Source organism: Terrapene carolina, unplaced genomic scaffold, assembly GCF_002925995.2.
Source record: "Terrapene carolina triunguis isolate 2854851 unplaced genomic scaffold, T_m_triunguis-2.0 Scaffold629, whole genome shotgun sequence".
In the NCBI taxonomy this organism is placed as follows: Eukaryota; Metazoa; Chordata; order Testudines; family Emydidae; genus Terrapene; species Terrapene triunguis.
In genome coordinates this window covers 13,810,511-13,816,784 of record NW_020664980.1, presented here as the reverse complement: position 1 = coordinate 13,816,784, position 6,274 = coordinate 13,810,511, and positions in this window count along the sequence as shown.

Genomic DNA, 6,274 nt, shown 5'->3' with positions numbered 1-6,274 from the left:
ATAAAAGGGGCAGTTTGTAAGTCTGAGTTGTTTAGTTGAAAGCTTAGATTCCGAAGCACTATTATGCAGCAAACTCAGAGTAACTTAAGTGGTTAAGACTCATGATATACATGAGGCCCTATATATTGGAGACATGGACTCAGAAATTCAAGTGTTGTGGTCTCCTGTGAGACCTCGGCCTGCCTTTGAACCTTTAGGTTTGAGAATGAACACAGAAAGATGGAGCTGCTTTCACATATGCCCTTGCCAGCTTTGGCTCTTAAAACACTAGTTTCCCGTAAGAGGATTTGTCCTTGGCCTGTCTCCCTTCCTCAGATACTGGAAAGGACCCTTTGGCTGCAGGTAGACAGAAGTGTCCAGTTCTCAGAGTGAATCCCATTTCCAGCTAATTGGCTAGACGTTCTGAGTCTGAACCAGTACGTAGCACTGCCTTGCAGCCCCTTGGGGCTCTGTGTTGGCTCCCAACTCAGTGCGTCTCTCCTTACACTGCAGGGGCTGCAATTTAAATGGTGGAGAAGAGACGCTTAGGACTGAAGCCACCGCTGGGCTTTATTTTTGTTACTAGCCTTTGTTCAAAACCAACTCTAGCGCTGCAGCTTGCAGACCCTTTGTCCTGACTTCTTGGAGAGACGCCTGCTTTGGGAATGATCTGCTGACAGTGCCACTTTATCTAGTCCAGCGTCTTTCCTGTGGACTGTTACTTTAATAGCTGATGTTCTTGGAATTCCCCTTTGCATGAAACATCCCTGGATGGGCGCTAGCGTCTCCCCTGACATGGCCAAACTGTCATTTGTAGCTTCATACATATCATTGTTACACGGAAAGGCTTTTAGAAATAAAGGTTCTGTCCTGTTTCTTTTAGAGTTTTATTTGTAGGCACAATGACTAGCAGCATTTGAAGTTGATAAAGTCTCCTCTGAATTCCGCTGTTGGGAACCAGCCAAGGAATGAAGCTGAACATTAATGCTATTCCAGCCAGTGAGAAATTAGCCATGGCCTGATGTCGGAAGTTACCAGGCAGAAGGGTGCTCAGAAAGGACAGAAAAGTAGATGTGCTCAGAGGAGGTTCAGGGAGCTGGGTGCCTTATATCAGAGAAAGAGAAGAAAGGATAAACCAGTTAATAATTCTAAACAGCCTATGCTTGCTGATGTGAGACAGTCTATTGGAATCTCTATTCCTATTAGGCAATGATTTAGCCCCTTCTCAGGAAAAAACAATCCCACACACGTACGTTGGGACAGATGGATGCTTGGCTTTGGAATTTAAATACATATGACATGCAGCTGTTCTGAAATTCGCTGTGCAATTCTCCCCCCCCCCCCCCCCCTTTTTTTTTCTCCAGTCAGCTCTATATGCCAGTTACTTAGAACCGTTCCCAGCTGATAAAATACTACTGCTATTTGGGGCTAGAGGTTACATGAAGCATCTAACTCTGGGATTCTGCAGTGGCCCTGTTTGCCCATTAATTCTACTGCCAAAGATGTGTTGGTTTTTAAATGTAACTTTGATTTGGATACACAAGCTTTTGGAGTACGCGCGTGTCTCTGATTTGGTTTGTTTCTAATGAATAATTTGGTGCACATACACAGCAACGGTTGCAGAGTTACTCGGCAAGGTGAGTGGGAATTGTTGCCATTTGACAACGGGGGGAATGAAGGCATGAGGGCGGTTAAGTCACTTGCACACACTGACTTGGTGAGCCATTTTAGCATCAATCTGAAACAACCCAGGTGTCTTGCGTCAGAGTTTGTAGGGTGTGCTGCATGGTGCAGGGTCTGGCCTCCAGGGGTTAAATGCAGTGTGTTCATAATCTTCCTTGTTTTTCCTTAAACAAGATGCGGGGAAGAGATTTCAAAGGCACTCAGTCCCTGAGCTGAATGTACTGATTTTGGGGGTAGCAGAGGGGGTGTTGTTTAGGCCTGTTGAGGTAGCTGTGTGTCAAGCCAGTCAGCCATGGCTTAGCTACCAGTGCACACTTCTCGTTTTGTGCTTGAGGGTGGTGGCTCAGATGAAAATTCACCCTTTGTGGCAGTCACCACAAATCCAGAAAAGGGAGCTTACTTGTTATTCCACTTACTGATACTGATGGTAAGTGGGAGTACTCCAGGGCGGCAGCATCTTACCTGTCTTATTATTTATTACTAGGATCCCCAATCGAGGGTCAGGCCCCCATTGTGCTCGATGCTGGACAGACAGGTAACAAAGATAACCGTCTTTTTTCTCCAGAACTCTCAATCTACAACTAAATAAGGGACCAAATGCAAGGTTCTGTCTCAGTCCTTGCTCAGGCAAAATTCCCATTCACTTTCATGTGTCGGTCTGAGCAAAGAACTCAGGATTTGGCTTAATAATCATGAATCTTCAGAAAAGAAATCAGACCTGGGTCTGGTCTGTGAAGTGTTTCCTTGTGTCTCTGACATAAGGCCTAGTGGCCTAGGAGCACTTGTAACTGCATCTGCAATAGGAGACTGAACTTCTCGCCTCTCACGTCAGACGCTTCTCTCTCTCACCTCCCAAACATTGGCCCAGTCTGTGACATCTCCCTGGCCTCTGGTCTGAACAGCACTCATGTGCGTTGTAACATACCCACTCACTTGAGTCTATGGAAACCCCAGAGAGCAGAAGTAACAAATGAGGAAGAGGAACCGAGTTGCTGGGGAGTTCCTGTTTCTGTAAGGATGTTGAGCAGAAATTTGGGCTGCTCCTAATTGGCTGTCTAGTTCCTGGCCCTGCTAACCTGGCATTCTGTAGGCAAGGTCACCCGTGGCTCCTGGAGGGTGAGCCTTGCCTTGATGACGAATAGTCCCATCAGCCATGATTAGATGACACCTGCAGCTGAGAAGAAGTGAGGTGACTAAATGAACAGCCCGAGGAGAGCTCTGCAGAACGTGTTGGCTCTAACTACAGCTGTCGCAATATCCCCCTGTCTATGATCCTGTCAGATTTTACAAGCTAAGCAGCCTCAGGCCTGGCTCTGTTTGGACAGGAGACCCGTGTGATGCAGCAAATTCTGTGGCAATACAGTAGGTGTCAGACAAACAACCCAGCACCATGTTATGGGCCCTATGGAGTGCAGCTCTGGGTGAGACCTTTGGGATGAGGCATAAATTAGAGGTGAAGATCCCATAGCCCTGTTAACTCCATTGTCCTGCCTCCCTAAATTCCTCCTGTAGTTTCAATTGGACACAGATTCCAAATACATCATTGGCAGGGGAAGTCGTTCAAGCAGGGCCAAAGTGTGAAGAGGAAAGAATGCCTCTGTCTGAGGAAGATGCATAAAATGCACTCCTACCCAGCACAAAGCTTCAGACTATGTTTGGGATTTCTCCCCCAGGTCCAGCTGTCATGACCGGCCCTTCTTGATTCTGCGGCAATCTGTGCTCTCTGCCATCGCTCCCAAGCCCTCTTTCCGGTACTTCATCACCTGCTGTCTAGCGTTGCTATGTGCAACATCGCGCCTTTGTCTTTTGGTTTCGGTCAGAGTTGGACTGAATCCTTAGCTGCTGTCTTCCAGCCTCGGGATAGCTGCATTTCATGAGTGGGTGAAGTGAACTCGCTATATCCCTTATCTCTAAGCTGTCATGTTCATTCCTGCTGGAATTACACTTAAAAGTCAACCAGGCATCACGTAGAGTTTCCGGATACATGGCTTTGCCCAGGCTGAATAAACTATGAAATCCTGGGTCCCTAGCTGCCTGGCTAGATTTCTCTGCGTCCTTTTGTCAAAAAGCTCCTGACCGCCAGGGAGTCCAAGGTTTTTGCCGCTTCTGTTGGGGAAGTGTAATGACCCTCTTCAAGCCACGTAAAGTGCTCTCTAATGGGTGTCTGGTGAATGGGTTTAATAATGATGATGCGTTGAGATCCTCTGATGAAGGGTGCTGTAGAAGTGCAAAATATTATAATCAGTGTAAATTAAAAAAACGGTCAGTGCAACATTGTGATGGAGATTTTAAATGCTCAGAGCAAGTGCTCCAACAGCAGCTGGTACTCGGTGCCCACACTGATATGGGATATTTTCTTCTTAAGTCTTAATGTAAAGAACGTGCCTGAACCAGCCTGCAAAACCCATTTGCCCCGAACGTTGGGGAAGTTTGGATTTTGATCCAAGCTCTGCAGAACTTGGAGCTTCTTTCTAATAGGTCGGTTTGTGGGTGACCTCATCAGTTGCAAGGTAGAAACGTAATTTGGGAGTCTGTTTTGAAAGCTGCTTTAATACCAATTGCTGATGAACTGTGTCGAGCAAGGGGATCTTGGGCAGAGTCCATCCCCACATACATGCACACCAGGCCTGCTGCTTTCAGTGGGAGTTGTGCATACGTATCTAAGCACAGAGCTGGCCTTTTGCAATAGGACACTGCTTCTCCAGCGTTCAGCATGCTCCCTGCTGGGATGCTCTTGTTCCCCTAGGACAGCTTTTCAGTCCATTAGCCTCCTAATTATTTCCCTCGCCAGATAATGCGGAGTTGCTCCATGTGCTTTCACCTGGGAGAAAAAAGCAAATAGGAGTGTGTAGAAAAGCATGTCGGATGCTTTCTCCATGTGCGATGTGCCCAAGTAATGGTTTCTGAGAGGATTATAAAACAGGAATGTCTTGGCTTTCATGTAGTTGAAATCTCATAAGTAACCTTAGTGTAATGTTCTGATTTAATTTCCTAAGTCTTCTAAAACGGCTTGAACGCTGAAATGCTCCAGTTATTCTTATTTGAATGTATAATCCCTGAATAAATGCCACTATGTTGATCTTAAGTGTTCAGTGCCTCAGATATCCTCTCATACACTAGATGTATTGCTGGATCTTGGTGTAGTAAAAAGTTAATAGAAAATGCTCTTTTGCATGTGCATAAAACACAGCTTTAAATACTGATAATTTAGGCTCCAGTGCTGCAAAGACTGATTTACGTGAGTAATCCTTACTCCCACGCCCAGTGCTGTTAGCTGCTGGGGGACTTCTTGTGTGTATAGTGCTTAGCCCTGTGAGTAAGGATTTGCAGCATTGGGTCCTGACCTGACCAAATCAAATCTTTTCAGACAAGTCAGTTTCATTATTTCTGGCTACGGGCCAGATTTTCCAAAGCGCTCGGCACCCACCTGTTTCCATTGCTGGTCTGGGGCGCTCCTGGGTGCTTTGTGCACGTCCCAAAACCCGGCCACATTCTGTCGTGGTCTGGAGGCACAGCGCTTTGTGAAATCTCAGGCAAGTTGAAGTATGGAAAAGAAGCCATTTTAAGTGATATAATTGCAAAAAGGCACTTGTACCTGCTTTACATATTTCCCCCCACCCTTGACAGACTGAAACGTTAGCCAAACAGAACATGTGCTGAGAGCAACCTGGCAGGGGTCAGCCCAAAGGGTAACTTATTACTTTTCAAATAAAAGCCCTTCCCCCCCCTTTAAATAAAAACTCTTCCACTAAACCTCTAGCATGGCTAGTCCAACCCTAATCACGTGTAAGTGAGCAGGATCTAAGGAGAGACTGGGTGTGTCCTTAGTGCTGATCCATTTACATTTCCCCCAGTAACCCTTTTGCAAGTGGTAGGATGAAATATGTAAAAGCTAAGGGCCAGGCCCTCAGCTAGTGAAACAGCAGAACTCCACTGGAGTCAATGGAGTGATACCAGTTTACACTGGCCCCAAAAGTGAAATGCTGCCCTAAGATGCTTGTGCAGGGCCCCAAGTATGTAGCTCAAAAGGCAAAGTCTGCCTCTAAGCCATTATGTGTGGGTGCGTTTGTGTTAAATATTGCAGAGTTCACAATTCGTCCTGATTCGATGCAAAATCTCTTGCCTCAGAACTGATCTGGGAGAGGGAAATGTTGCCTGTTTCACGCTGAATGGCCTCTTACAACATATGCTAAACAATCTGTTCCACCTTGTATTTAGCTGGGACATCGGGAGCACCTTTCCCAGACCCAAAGAAGAGCTCTAGCTTCTCTCTCTCCCCTCCAGACATTGGTCCAGTAAAAGAGTTTCCTTCACCCACCTTGTCTCTCTTATATCCATTGGGGATTTGACAGTGCGATCACTGTGCTGGTTCCATCCACTCATGCAACTAGGGTGACCAGATGTCCCGATTTTATAGGGACTGTCCCGATATTTGGGTCTTTTTCTTATATAGGCTCCTATTACCCCCCAACCCCCATCCCGATTTTTCACACTTGCTGTCTGGTCACCCTACATGCAACTCCAAGATGAGGACTGTGAATTCAAAGGTTTGCCTAGGAACAAGTGATGCCCTCTGAGTAGCCAATAGGATTATTTCTAATGCCACACTTTA